We start from the raw sequence: 15,717 nt of genomic DNA on the forward strand, positions 1-15,717 counted from the left end.
CTTTTATGTGATCTGTAATTATATTTACATGATATTTGTGAGGACATCAAACTTTTAGATGGATCCAATTCAGAAGGAATGAAAACAGCAGTGCAGAGTGGCTGCTGAGTGCAAGTGGTAAATCATATAAATTGCATAATTACAACTTCCCGTGGCTCCAGAGATGGTTTGCACTGAGTGATAAAGTAGGATGCGTGTTATAATGCCCAGGAAAAGAAAACTCAGCTACAGTAGACAGGACACAGAGGTGATAACACAGTCCCTTCTCCACAGCACGTTCAACTTCTTGCCTGGAACACAGCATTCAGCAACAGGGACCACCATCCCCTCCAGCCTTGCCCTGCCCTGCAGGTCAGGGGACCCAGACAGGTGGATCCAGATCCTAGATGAAGAAGAATCCAGATAATGCACACTGAGGTAGAACCCTAAACTCTGGATCACTGATCTCCCACCTCTTAATTAAGAAAAAAAAAAAAAAAAAAAAAAAAAAAAAAAAAAAAAAAAAAAAAAAAGTTTTAGTTCCAGAACTCCTCGTTCTGGAGTTTTGCAGGAGGAAGAGATGTAAGATTTGATTTTGGCTGAAAGAAATATTTCATGCATTACTTAACCATGAGCTTCCTCCAATCTACAACAGTGTCTTCAAATTTATCCTTGGTTTTGGTAGGAATCCCCCTCTTCTCCCCACCATCCATTAAATTCTTCCGCTGAAGCATTACTTTTCTCTCTCAATTTTCCGTTTCATTAAACAAAATGAAAAATAAATTATTTGCAGTAGACAAATCACAACTGCCCTCTCAGGACAAGGGAGGAAGAGCCACTTCTCTTTCCTCCTTTACGGGTCTGCTTTCCTGCAGTTACACTGAACTGAGTCTGTATCACACCCTGCCAGGGCAGGGCCGTGCCTCACCAGTGCTCTCTGATAACGAAGGCCACTGCCTTGGGAAGCTGAGATCAACCTAAAATATCCAACAGGCAGGCAGGCACAAGGCAAGTGGCAGAGCAAGAACTGGCATAAGGCTTCTTGTGATACTTAAGCCTCCATAGCTGATGACACAGGCTCTAATGCATGCTACAACAGTTTAATTCAATGGTACTTTCTCTCTACCAGCAAACCTCACCTGTTTTCCAACCAATTTATGGCCCACATACCTACTCTTCTGTTGTAACTGCTCACAGTAAATCAGATTGTCCCATTAGTGTTGAAGCAATAACTCACAGCAAAGGGGGTAGCTAGAACGTATTTCAATCTAATAAGATAAACGATAGTAGACTTTGAGATATTTTAAATAATGCCTTACTTAAACCTACAGGCTGTCATTTGGGGAGGTGAGAAGGTTGCCAAACATAGGAAGAGTTAAAGAGTTTGCTGTCATTTGCACAGTTTCACAAAATAATGAAAATAACGTGTGTTGTGTGAAGAAAGCAATAATCTACAATATGAACAGGGAACAAAAGCTAAATGAGTTTTGCCTTGTGCTAGTGGCCTTTTACTGTTAGAGTCAAATAACTTCCCAATTTCTTATACAGTTATTCTTGGACAACAACACTTCCATTATCATATTTTTTACCTACTTTTTAACATAAAAAGCTCACAATACTCTGACTCAAACTGTTCCCCGAAGAACCTCTATGTACGCAAGCAGAATCCTTCATTAAACAATCATCTTAGGTAGGCTGTTTCCAGAAATGTCTCTGCCTTTTTAAACTTTACAGCTAATATAATTTCCAGAAACATCTTGGGTATACAAGTTTATCACCAGTTTTACTGTTCAGTAGCAAAACACCGCAGAGGAAATAAAGACAGAGAAAGAAAGAATAGTCCCAAAGCCAAGTCAGCTTGGGCTCCCTGATGCTTAACGTAGCAGAACTACTCCTCTGCGGAATCATCACACGCTGCCTGAAGAGCTTAGTACTTCATCACAGCTCAACATGGTCCTTCTCCTAACATGCAACTGAAAGAACAGATGGGAACTTGGAAAACACTGCTGGAGGAAAGATGTTTCTGATGTGTGATGATACAGCTACGCCAGGGTTACCCAGCCACGAACATTTTAAGCAATACACTTACGCTTAATAGGCAAGGTTAAAAAAAAAAAAAAAAAAAAAAAAAAAAAAAAAAAAAAAAAAGGTTAATAAGGAAACTGTCCAACAATGTTATGTTTACCTGAGAGCTGTGCAGAGTGTTGTCTCTAGACCAGTTCTCATTCACAAGAGCAGACCACCTTATAAGCAGTGGAGACCAATATTTTAAGAGAAGGCACTTCACCACAGCATCCATCTATTCTGGGACAGGAAGAAGAGCTGGCAGCATAAAACACTACTCAACTTGCCTACCACTGAAAGAGAGACGGGTCTCCTACTGCCGTGACAATTTCAGATACATTGCTGCTGAGGGGGGTGAGTGATATACTGTAGGTTAGTCCCTGCTGGGGACTCCACAAATAGTAAAATACAACCTAAAGAAATTTATTGGGATAAAAAGAAGATGTGTACAAAGGAGAAAGAAGTAGAAATATCTGCTGATTTAGCTTATTACCCTCCAGTGAACTTGTAGGCTGGAAAAATACTCATCATCAAGTACTGGTCATTTTTAGTGCAGTCACCTAATTAGCAAGTTCACAAATCATGCAAATAGAATGAAGGATTTTTCTGTAACTCAAGTTTGCTACATGTGGATTGCAACAAGAAATCAGCTTGTCGTCTTTACTAAAAATAAATAATGTTAAGCAGCAGATATGGAATGCTCCGTTAAACTGGGGACAAATATAGTTAAAAGTAATTAACAGAAAATGAAGTCAACAACAGAAGTCTGTCTGTGCAGCTTACTTTAGGAACCATTTGCATCAGAAGAAGAACTCTCAGAAATGAGAGAACAGCATAATTAATTAATTTGCGCACTCAAGATACAAAGATTACAGAAAATCCAAATGGTGTGAATAGAGAAGAGGAAAGATAAAAAATAAATGAAGGAAGAATACGTGTTAACTGGACTTAGAAAAGATGAAGGATCACAATGAAAGTGAGCATATAAATAAGATAGAAAGAACAATTAAGAAGAAAAAGAAGAAAAAAATGTTAACAGATTTGGGCAGCTGAATTCTTTTTTCTGCTGCAAAGATGCATGGCATTTATCAAAGATATTACAATACACCCTTCACAGGAAGGTTAACGCTAGAAAGAGGTTATAAAATAAACACTGGAATGCTGAAGATGGTGGACTGGGGGTTCAGAACTTTTAAAACAACTCCCAAAACCTAAGAGAGTTTTAAACGATGGTTTCTTACTTTTTTATATTCCTTTGAAAGGCATAAAAGGATGCCTTGTATCCTACTTAAGGCGATGCTATAGAAGCAGAACTAACTAATAAATGTACCCTAATGGTTCTCAGCTGCGTTTCAGCGTTTTAGAGATGTGACAAAGTATTCTAACACAGGAAAAGATCTTGGTGCACTGGTACTTTATCCTGCAGAACGGTGACTGCGTGTTCCACTTAGACCAGCAAATACTGGTTTTCAAGGTCAAGCAGACAGCTTGTAAAATGCTATGCACTTTTACAGTGTTCTCTGTTTCCCCGCAGTCTCCACTTCCCTAACCAATCCACTCATATGCTGCATAAGTACCCTCAGCAGGGGTCACCATGAGAGGCAAAATGCAAGCAGCATAAGAATGAGATAACACCTACACACTGCGCCTTTGAGGAATTAAACAAGTCAGAGAAGACTTGGACGTGGCAGCTTCTTTCAAGAATAAATAAATCAGGTAGAGAGAGACGGAGACTGTGATCTTGGTGAATTGTGCATTGCCCTGGAAAAGGTGTGAAATTGTGTTCTGTGTGATTAGGAGCTCAGATGAACAGAACTTCAATGAATTATTGAATTGTACAAAAACAATTTCATATAGCATAAGCTGGACAAGCAAATAAACCATGCAAAGACCAAAAAAAAAAGTATCAGGAGCTAGTAAATAAAAAATGAAAGAGAAACAGGGGGAAGGAAGAGAACCAGGAGTTACTGCAGAACACATTGAACTATAATAATAACAGAAAATGTTAATAACATTCTGCATTGGACATTATTCATCTAGAAAAAATATCAGAATAGGAATAGCTTCTCTATTTATCATTATATTGATCGTAGAACCATTCCAGCATGCAAGTGTATTGCAGCCTATTGCATTCACCCATGCTGGCCATGCACAAAATACGGGCTTTGAGATTACTCTGAATTAACTCCAGTTGGAAGTATAAAATATGCACTATTTCTGGGAATTTACAACAATCTTTGATGAACTCTGACAAAAGTTAATTGTTCTTTCTGTTAAAAGATAAAGGATTCATTTTGAAATTGAAGTTGTCAGCTCCGATTGCTGGCCATAAGAAGTGATCACTTATACATTTGCCTACCACCATCAAAATCTCCCCACTATCAAGTTTTGGTCTCTGAGTAGGCAGTTCCAGACTGCCATCAAGCGATCTCAGCCTTCTGCTTGTTAAACTGAGCAGACACGCTATGTACCTTGAGCTTACCCTAACTAGGCTTGTCTCCCAAACCTTTAATCTCCCGTGACTCCTCTACAAATTCTACTCAATTTTCGTAACTATTGACTTCATTCCATCACAGAGAGCCATCTGTGACATTCAGAAAGATATGAAACAGGCAAAAAAAAAAAAAAAATCACTAGTTCTATCTTTTGTCAACATTAGGGAAACAACTACTCACAATGCAGATTTATTTTCTTTAACAAAAGTGAAAAAGACTACTGCAAATGACAATCTCAGATGTTCATAATCATTTCCAACTGCTGTCCAAACTAATTCAGTGGTCACTGCAAACACACAGTTCATTCAAATAAGGACTACTCAAGTCAGCAGAGAATGTTTTTCACTGCCTGAACTTTAATAAAGGTATGATACAGTTTCAGGCTACCTGGGATGGGAAAGTAAAGGCATATCATATTTGAAGCCAGTGTTAACCAGCTTCATTGGCAAAAAAAAAAAAATAATATTTAGATACATAGACTTTACTGCAACCTATATTTCATCAGGTTGTATACAAAGCTTTTCAACTGCTGGCCAATTTGAACACGCAGCATCTTCAGGCTATGACACTGACATGCAATCCACGTGGTTTGGGGTTGGTAAAAGACTTTGGGCTTGGTGTAAGCCAAGTACTTAAAGCTTATTTTTAAGTTTTCCCAAGATTTTCATTATGTAGAACGTAAACAGAAAACACATGGCAAAAGTAGAGCTAGGGTAACAACTATTTTCACCTACAGCATTACAATTCCATCCAAAGTGCTAAATTTTGGATTTTGGTCCATGTTGATGACTTATTTAAAGGGCATCTTTCCTATCAAAAGATGCAGCTGATCACATCCTGACCTAATAAATGATGCTAGCTTTTTTCATAGGTACTGAACAGAAAGAACCAACTTCATACCAGGGGTTTAACATTTTTCTGCTGATATAGGCACGTTTTTATTTTGATAACTACTTGAGAATTAATGAGAACATCTATATAACCTTAAGGTTGTATACTGGAAACATGAAAACGAGAGCAATACATTTCATTCAGGTCATTCTTCTACTGCAAAACCAAGAATAATGCTACAGGTGATTTTGTTTGGAAATGCCACATTCTGAATGCTCTGACTTGAAAAGAAAATGATTTCTTCCCAACTACAGAGAAACAATGTCCTAAATAAATAACTCATTGCAGGAATCAAAGGGCTATAAGTTCACTGAACTAAAATCAAGTAACTAGCTTTTATCTTAAAAACTACAAAATAAAAGCTGTTTCTTCTTTAACAGGAAAGGCCTTCCAACTGACTTGATTTCTGATCAAGTTCTGCTCTTTTTTTATGCAGCCAGCACCTCCAGCAAGGCAACAGAACCTGCATCCAAGCAGCTGCCATCATAGATACTGTAGTTCAATACAGCAGAACGCCAGAGGTGAAACCCTCAGCTCTGCTGAAACTGCAGACAAACCTATAACTGATATCAATGCATCAGAATTTCTGCCTCTGTGTATTTTTGAAATTCTCTTTCAAATCAATCTTTGAATATCACGAATACAAGAAATCTGCAATTCCTGTTGTTTTCTACGGGACTTAACATTTTTCAAAGGTTCTTAATGTCAAGTCTACAAGAGAAATGGCTGTTGCTTATTTGCTTTTTTTTCTGGCATGGAACACAGATAACCTTTTCCCATACCATGTTTTAAAATACAGAAACTGGAAAAAAAATATATCAGAGAAAATGTGGCTAGTACTTCCAATCTAGATATAGGATTATCTGCACAAAAAAACACATAGTTTCAGTCTGTCGTTTCCAGCTCTCGTTGTTAATTATATTTCAGTGCAGCTCACTAGATAAGAGACATAATCCAGCCAAAAGTGTATAAAGGTTGTAGTCCAAATTATACAATGTGTCTTCCAGCTGATAATTCCAACAGGTAATGAACTGTTTAATCTTATGCAGCCTGGCAAACACTGTCTGTTTATCTTTACCCAAGCCTTCAGCATGCACATCAAACCAAACATACCTTCTGCAAATATGATGACTGAATTGTCTTTTCAGTTAGAATATAATTAAAACTTTAAATGAAGCCATCTACTACAATATTTTTGTATAAAAAAATTAAGCAAGGTTTGAATACAAGGGAAAAACAGAGAGTAAACTCTTGAAACTTCAGTTCGATGCACTTCTTACCTGAAGAATTAACTGGTTTCTGCATTCTCAGCTGACCATTTGAAATCTGGGAGGTAATGAGAAATAATGCTAAGCACTCTAGCACTTGCTGCACGTGGACCACAGGTCCTCTGCAACTATAGGTGGCAAAACCCCTGGTCTTACACCGCAAACAATCTGCTACTACAGCCTCCTGTGCTTAAGCTTTGAGCCCATGGATCACAGACTTCACAACATAATTAACTGTAAAAGCAGCAGCCATCACCTCCACTCCCTATACATGGAAACCATGGCAGAAAACAACTGAAACAGGAGCAAACCCTCTGTTCCTGCACCAGTGAGAACAGATATCAAATTGATGGATGGAGAGTTCCATCTCCTGGCCCCAGGCATTAGCAGCTCCTTGTTTGTCTGCCTTCTACTCCAGTTTATATGTCCAAGAAAAGAGGGAGGAAGGAAATTCTTGGATGAAAATTTTCAATTCCTGAATAGGAGACACAGGACACTTAACTCTGCTTTGAGTAACAGGGTTTACATTACCTCGGAGTGATCAGTTAGGATTTAATGGAAGAGCACAAGAAAAAAAAAGGCAAGAAATGTAAACACATTTCCTCAGTGGAATAATACTGAGAACAAACAGTCTCTCTCTCTCTCTTTCTCTCTCTTTTTTTTTTTTTTTTTTTTTCCTCCATTTAAAACCTCTTTATTTCCACTCTTTTATCTTGGTAAAAGGTATGAAGTGAAAAGGCTTTTCTATTGTATAGCATTCTTTAGTATAATACAGGCAACATTAAAATAATGTTGGGGACAAAACCAGCTGTTCTAGAGAGGATTACAATTTCAGTGTTTTATTCCGTTTTCACAATCAAAATCATACCTCCCTTGCTTTTCAGTAAATACTTTCCATCACTCTAGATTTGGTTATATTTTTGGTACCTATGGGTGGATCTATGGACCTTGGAAACCTGTATGATTCAATTAACACACTAGCAGCAGACAGTCATCTCATTCTTTTTAAGTATGTAGGTATTAAGTGAGAAGTCAGTCAAGGATTATAACATTTCAGAATATCACAATTACAGAAACTTTCATTTAGCTTTTACCTTCACCACTGTATTTGCAAACACGTCAAAGAAAACTGTAAAACCATAGTAATAAGAAAGAACGAAGCAGAAAAAATTAGCTACTCTGAATGTGACAATGAATGGGAGCAGAAACTGGGAAAAAAAAGGAGTATTTCATAAGAGTGACACCCTGAATTCAATTTTAATGGAATGCCAACCCAAGGGTTTCTTTTGACTAGAAGTTCATACTCCTAGGTTCTGTATCTGAGTATTATCAGTCAGTAACAAAGCAAAGAAATTTTCAGATATAAGAAAATTATCCAACTTTCCATGTAGTTACTGAGGCGAATACCATCAGTTATAAATCTTTAGATTTAGGCACAAATTGCACACATTAATGTTGGCATGGAATTAGATTTGTACACTGTAACTCAAAAACACTGCCAAAACTGTATCTGTAGATATCTATGCAAAACAGCCAACTCAACAGAAACCACCAAACCAAGCACCTGGGTGTCTCAGTTTCCTCATATGTGAGGCAGGGATAGTAATATTTACCTTTCTTTGAAGGGTAATTCTGTCCTACCTGGTAATTGTAACTACAAGTGCTGGCAGTTGTCTTGGCCCTCTTCTGCGCATAGCAGCATCCTCAGGCCTGCTCCACCTTTCTGAACGCTGCTCAGCAGCTCCCGACAGACTCTAAAAGTGGAATTTTCTCAAAGCATCTAGAAATAGCAGCCGTATACCACAGGTACACAGTGGAATTAGACAACATACAGTAGTGTGCAAAATACTATCAGCCCAAACTCTGGAAGAAGTAGCAAAAACCTTAAAGAGTGGTTTTTGGTCATCACCAGTGCTATTTTCATGATAAAGTAGTTAGAATAGCATATGAAAACCTGTTCTATCTGTCCAATAAGCAGAAGACGCTATTTTTTGTTTATTTCTTAATCCTGGTATTCTGGCATCCTAGCACCTCATTGATTCTGAAAAGAGCTTTATTCATAAAAATAAATAAATAAATAAAATGTTGCCAGGTTTCAATATGAGCCCAATACTTCAGAAGATGTCGTTGCAGAACTGGAATCTAATGAAGTGTGGTTAGTACTGGTGGCATATACTTCCAAAATGACTCCAAATTCTCTCATCTGTGTTGCTTCAAATTCATCTTGCTGCAACTCAGTCAGCTGAAGCAGAACTAAACTAAAAAGTGGAGTAATGCAGAAACCTAGAACAGAGATGGCAAATCAAGAATAATTTAATATAACACACCCCCCAGAAGTTTAATGCAGTGAGCACACAGCTGCCATCAGCATTTCAGATGTTAAGAAGGCTATCAAAACTTTTTGCTTTTTTGTGACAGGGTTGAAAGTTACCTACCAAGTTTGGATGCCTAACTCCTAATACAGGAGGCTGTTCAGTAGCACTTTTCAGCATCAGATTATACTTCCACGATTCCAGCAGAACCACTCTGTATCTCTGTAGCACTGCAACTTGGAACCTTGTTATCTTTACTGCTTAACCTAGTTAAACACAAGATCATCGTTGCCAATGAAGAGAGCCAGCTTAAAACTTCAGACCAAGTTCAGTTTCTTAAACCTGGTCCATAATACCTCTGTGACCACAGAACCAATACTGGGTTACTTCAGTTATCTTTCTGTTGTGCAATCAAGTCATCCTGCTGTCTACAAATAGAGGGCATAACAGGAGTATATAAAACTTTTCAGTAAAGTTCACACTGTCAGATCTCAGAAGAAAGAAACAGAGGAGAAGTTCAACCTTTGAGCATCAACAAAGAAAAGGCCTGATCAAAAGACCCCTATAGATATCAGTAGGCTTTGAATCAAGCTACACTGTCAGTTCAGGTTGCATGAACAGACATGTTGTATTTTTTGCAATACAGGTATTTGCATTTAATTATGTAGAAGAGACATTAAAAAATCAAAAACCTTCATTGCAATTATATAAACCAAACCTATATATTGAAAATCATAAAATATTTTACATATTTAAGTGAATGCCATCAGACAAGATTAACTTCATAGTCACAATTATGAGCAACACAATTACAAGTGACTCAAGACATATGGCGAACAAATATGAAAAAAAAAAAAAAAAAAAAAAAAAACAGACTAGTTTCCAACCTTCTCAATCCTGACAAAACTTCATTTCTAGAATAAAAACATTTTACATTTTGGTTATAGGAAATGCTCGGCAGAATGCAGGTCTTTATCTGCTACTAAATTCTACAGTTAATATTTGCCAAAAACGTAGCTCCTTAACACACACAAAGAAAGCTCAACTATTTAAATATTATTTAACAGAGATATTAGTAGAAAACAAAATCACTTATTTTATATAGATTCTGTGGAAGGATGACATGGGTGAAAAACATCAGTCTAAATTTGATCCTCAAAACTTGATAACTTAGGGTCTATCGTAAAATTTTAAGTCCAAAGGTAGTATATGGCTATATTTAACCTGGAAAATTCCAAGTGCTTTAAAAATGACACAAGAAAATGAGAACCACACTCACAATCAATGACATGCAGACAAGCACACGATATGCATAACAGTACAAGTCCGAGCAAATGTAGCAATACCAATTTTTCAAATGAAACAGCAAAGAGAATACCACTGAGCAGAATGCAATTACTCGTGCTGTATTTGGTAAGGACAACACAAAAGGAGCCGTGCAAGGTTGGGCTTCTTGTTTTGTTTTTGTTTTTCTCTTTCCTCCATTTGTGTGTGTGTTTAACTGTGTGTGTTCTGTTGTTGTTGTTGTCTTGGTTTTTAGTTGTTTGGGTTGTTTTTTATTTTTGTTTTCCTTTTCTTAGGTGGACCTGGTCTTTATGTGCTGCCTAACAGAAGGCTGCTGCCTACTACTTTGGAGCATCAGATGAATGTCAGCTCAGAATAAAGGATGCTACCAACTGCACTGCCAATACCACTTCCTGCGCCACCAAGGGTTTTATACTTTCTGCAAAAGCTAAAGTGAACGCTGGCTAAATCTGACAAGCCATTCCATTCCACCACTCACACGAATGACGACAGGCATCTCATACAGTTATGACACGTGGAAGATAATGACCTTGCACAAATTAGAAGTGGACACACAATGAGACTCAGAACAGCTACTTTCTCAAGGTAGCCCATCTGTTACATGCTATGCGGTTTTCCTTTAAGGATTTATTTAAACAGAAGCAATCAAAAGGTTCATCTTTTCAGTTTAGAATCAGATAATCATTCAGATGCAGAATAAACTGTGGAAAGCCTATTTGGTGCAGGAAAAAAAAAATACTGTAAAGAAAAAAAAATTAAAAACACCACCTGAAAAATCAGTAAAGCAAAATGTGGTATGATTTTTGTCATGATATAGACGCATTGAATTGATATTTTTTGAAATCATTAAAAATGGTTTCATACCAGTCTTAATATTCTTTAGACATTTTCAAAAAGCATTAGAATCATTTAGGAAGAAAAAAATGGAAGCTTCTGTGTAATAATTATTACTGAAAGCAAATATTTAACCTGGAAAAAAAAAAAAGTTTCCTAGTGGGAAGTACATCATCCATGCTTCTCAGACTTTAATGCTGAATCTGTCAGAATAAAAATGTGTATTTAAAAAAGAATAAAAATGGTTTGCAGTAAACAGTCTTTAACAGTTTGGTAAATCACATCCCATACATTTGTATCTGAAGCACAGAACCTGCTTTTCATAAATAACTCAGGAAGAAAAGCCAATATAACTTTAAGCAACACGACTAGTAGTTTCTGCTGTCCACATGGTATTAAGTTTCAGACTAATTAACTACATCCTGTATAATGACCAAATATGCAGCTATTTGAATAATTGCTATAAAGTGACTAAGAGAATTTCTGTTATTCTTCAAAGTACATTCTGAATACCATATTTAATCCTTAAGTAGTAAGGACAAACCTGCATTTTTTTTTTAAAAAGCATACCAAAAATGGACCTGGATGGTCTCTCTTCCATTTTAGGACAAAAGCTAGGAGATACTCTGTGCAAGTGTTCAGAGTATGTGCAATGAGCATAAGTAAGAAAAACTGAGTGCAAAAGACAATTCCAGCTTCCTAGAAACCCTTCAACTACAGCCGATTGATTATTTAATAAGCTCATTTTCAGAAAACATCAGTCAGCCCACAAGCAGGCTGAGAAGAGCTTCAGGTCTTACACAAGAAATTTCTAAGACAATAAAACTCTCAGTGAGAGTTCAGCAGTAAAGACTGAAATATCACCTTCTAAACAATGGTTAAAAAAGGAGGGGGAGGTTGAAAAGCTATTTTGATGCGCATGATAGCCTTTATATTTTCTCTAGAAATTAATTCAGTATAGAAATTCTACTTAAGGCGACTTGGCAAGCATAACCTAGCAATTAGATCGTGAAATACAGTTTTGCGCAATACATACATTATTTACCAGAAGATGCTTTCCCAAAAAGTGTAATGGTGACAGAAAATGGCTAAGTGCAGTCAGAAAAGGAATTCAGAAAATGAGGTAGGAAAACCTGCCCTTCGGTACCAGTAATGAGGAAATTGAGACAACAGGGTAGGTTTCATTTCCAGCCCTAGGTTACAAATGCCAATCAGCACAAGCCAGGATTTTTAAGTGCAATCTAGCAGTTTGGCAGCCAGGCAAGTAATTAAGTTTCACTTGTCTGGAACAGGGTTTGGGTTGTTTTGGACTGCAAAGCAATTATCTTCCTTGCCATAACAAAACCTTTTGACTTGATGAGGCAGATCCGGTCAACAACAAAACGCAAAACCTTCAGTGATTTCCCCAGAACCATTATGCCTTAAGGTACAGGAATTCCTGCAGTCAAGAAAAATGTAAGCCTCACACAAAGCTATGTAATTTTAAATATTTTATTATTAAATATTATATTATTGAATATTTTACATTTTAAACATGTAATTTTTAATCTGTTTATTTGACGTGATTAATTCAGCTCACCAGAGCATCAATCGGGAAACTTGGTTTCACCACCATTTCAGGTAAAATGGCACAACCTCTGTGTCTCTGGCTTTCCTATCTGTAAAATGGCAATAATAGTTGATCCCTTTTATAGAAATGTTTTAATGCCCTCAGAAGAAAGTTACTATATAAAGGACAAATCAGTACTATTCATCTTAAAATACTAATCAATATGTTACTTTTTAATGCTTCTATTATCCAGCGGGAAAAACATTTTTGAGCATCTCTAAAAATATGAAAGGATTTTTGTCAAATCTCCTTTATAGGGAGCACTGACAGCTCTCAGCACAGTAAGCCAAGCCTGATTTTTGCACTGCATCTGCAATATCTTTTATACTTGGGCAGCTGGCACAAAGTGAGAAAATTCATTAACATGCTAATGATGTGTCCTATTTAAAATTCCAGCTCTGATTATTGTGTGATTAAGTCTCTTCCCTTGACGTCTGTTTCCTTATATCTGCATTACTGTGAGAAATCAACAATTACTAATGAAGTAAAAAACAGGTGACCAATTTATACACAAGAGAAAGACAAACATACACACAACATTTCTTTTTCAGCATTTCTTTTGTTGTTGTTGTTCAGTATTTCCCAGACAAAGTGGTATTGTCTTCAGTAAAATAAACATTTCAAAAAAAAAAAAAAAGTTTTTAAGTTGACAGGGACAAATGATAACAGTTCAAGGGCCTGAAAACATAGGAATAGCTCCGCATAGGAATACCTGTGCAGAAGGTTTTTAAGGCACTATAAAAGAAAAGAGGGAGAGATCATGATGCAGGGTATGTAGAAGATTATTGCCTGGAAACAATAAAAAAGCAAGAATGAGAGGTGACAGCAGCTCCAGTCAATTTAACTTCATTTCCAGGAGAAAAATGAAGCATCTCCTTTCTGCATTGAAAGACATTTAAACCAATTAGCTTATTTAAATTAGCACAAGCCTTCAAATAAGACGACGACTAAGGGACTAAGACATGGTCCTCATTAACTTGGGTGAAGGTGGCCCTGCTTGAGCAGTGGGGTTGGACCAGCTGACCTTCCAAAGTCCCTTCCAACCTCAACCACTCTGTGATCCTGTGACCTTACTTTCCCTGCAGTACTTTCAGTACCCTATGCTTAGTTTATGGACAGACAGCTATTTCATAAAGAGTTGAGCTGGGTCAAAGCGTAGCACAAACCCATGCAAGGAGGGATCACAGGTATGTCCCTACTGAGCAACAGGAACAGATCAGCCGGACTACTCCATATCATTTTTGCTATATAAAGTTAACATGGATAATTTTGCCTCCAGGGAATTATGAAGAGGACTCACATGCTCCCTTACAAACTCTGGACAGAAAGCTAATTAAAAAAGAAGAAGACAGAGGGCAGTAATGTCCTCAGCTAGTACTGATGGTTAGAGAAAGGATTTTTCTGCCTGGCTCATAGCTATAGATGGAAAAGTCAGACCAAGTACGAATAGTCTGTACCAAGCAGTGGTACCAAGCAGTTGTGCCAATTTTATCTACAGCATGGGCAAAACTGCTCTTCTCAGCAGCAACATGAGTTTCATTAATTTTATTTCATAAAGGTTGCATCTTAAAGAGGGCATCAATCTGTTTACTATTTTCTAGACTCTATCAGAATGCTGTTATCCAGTTAAATGTGGTGGTATCAATCTCATGCTACCATTCTCAAACCTAAAGGAGTTTCCATACCTTAGAGGAGAAAACAGTGTAGATTACATAGAAGGGGGACAGGGAAGAGAAAAAGGGAATTTACCAGCATGCGCTTGCTAGAGTTTTATTTTAATGTAGGAATAAATTTCTGCTTATGCCTACAGAATCACAATAAATTAAAAAAAAAATAAAATCTGAGTAATAAACATCTAGTGTTTTGCAATTTATTTTCACAAATTGTAGGACAGTAAAGGTCAGACCAAGAAGACACCTCATTACAGCTACAGAAATGCAAAGTTAAAAACAGTCTCTGAACTGCTAACAATTCTGTTACTTCAGCAATAGTCTTGCACAGGTTTTGTTTGAAATACTACTGAAGAAAAATACAAATGAGATGTGCATATGCATTATAGGAAGTTTAATTGTCCTAGAAACAAAAGAGCAACTAAACGGACAGATTGGAAGGTCAGAAACCTCTTCAACTCACTTGCAAATTCAAGCTATGAGGAAGTATTATTGACTGACGTGGTTCTCCTGAGTTTGCATCACATGGCTTAGGTAATTGCGCACTACTTGGAAGAACCGATTTTTTAATTTTTAGCCATTTTACTTCTAACAAAGCAAGTTCTAGTCTAGTTGTGTGTGTGTTTATTCTTCTATGCATTTTAAAAATACTGCCTTAGACACGTTCAGTTGCCTGAAAACTTTTTGCTTCTAAGATAGCTCTGCCTATCCACTTGCCTGTGAAGAGACATCATGGACTTTGAAAACAGGGGCACTGTCCACTTCTCAATCAACCTACCCATAAGATCCTGAAAAAGGAATGACATTTCAAACCCCGAGAGCTTTAGAGTAGCTCTCATATTTATCTTTAGCTATTTAGATGTAACTATAGTAACTGTATATTTGTAATCAAATAAATGTTATTCAGCCTTTCCATTTAATCCAGAAGCATGACCATCTTATCTAACTTCAGGAGAGGGTACAGAAGACAACAGGATAAACCAAGTCTAGGACTGACTCTTTTGTTAATTTGTCAGTAGCTTCCCCAGTAACTGGGGAGAACACCCCCAGTTCCACCATGACAGTGTGAACCCAGTACACTGCTTATGCTTGTATGTGAGCTGCATTTGGGAAACTTTTTAACCCCCATTCAAGCACAAATTTAAGAAAAGAACTCTTGCGTTCAGAACCATGCACACATTGTACCTCATTCATTCACAGCTATCACCAAAGCTTTACTAAATAGGTTGTTATTGTCACAACCAACAGCCACTGTTGACATGTAAGACTACATGTGCTTTTTCTGTACCC

The 15,717-nt window shown here is 37.2% G+C and overlaps 1 protein-coding gene across 3 annotated transcripts in view; it reads right to left on the reverse strand.

Moving 5' to 3' along the window:
• The window catches only part of DISC1 (DISC1 scaffold protein), a 190,947-nt gene that overhangs the window by 76,140 nt on the left and 99,090 nt on the right, over nt 1-15,717 (reverse strand). The window lies entirely within an intron of this gene.

This window comes from Aythya marila, assembly GCF_965140915.1.
Source record: "Aythya marila genome assembly, chromosome: 3".
Classification (NCBI taxonomy): Eukaryota; Metazoa; Chordata; class Aves; order Anseriformes; family Anatidae; genus Aythya; species Aythya marila.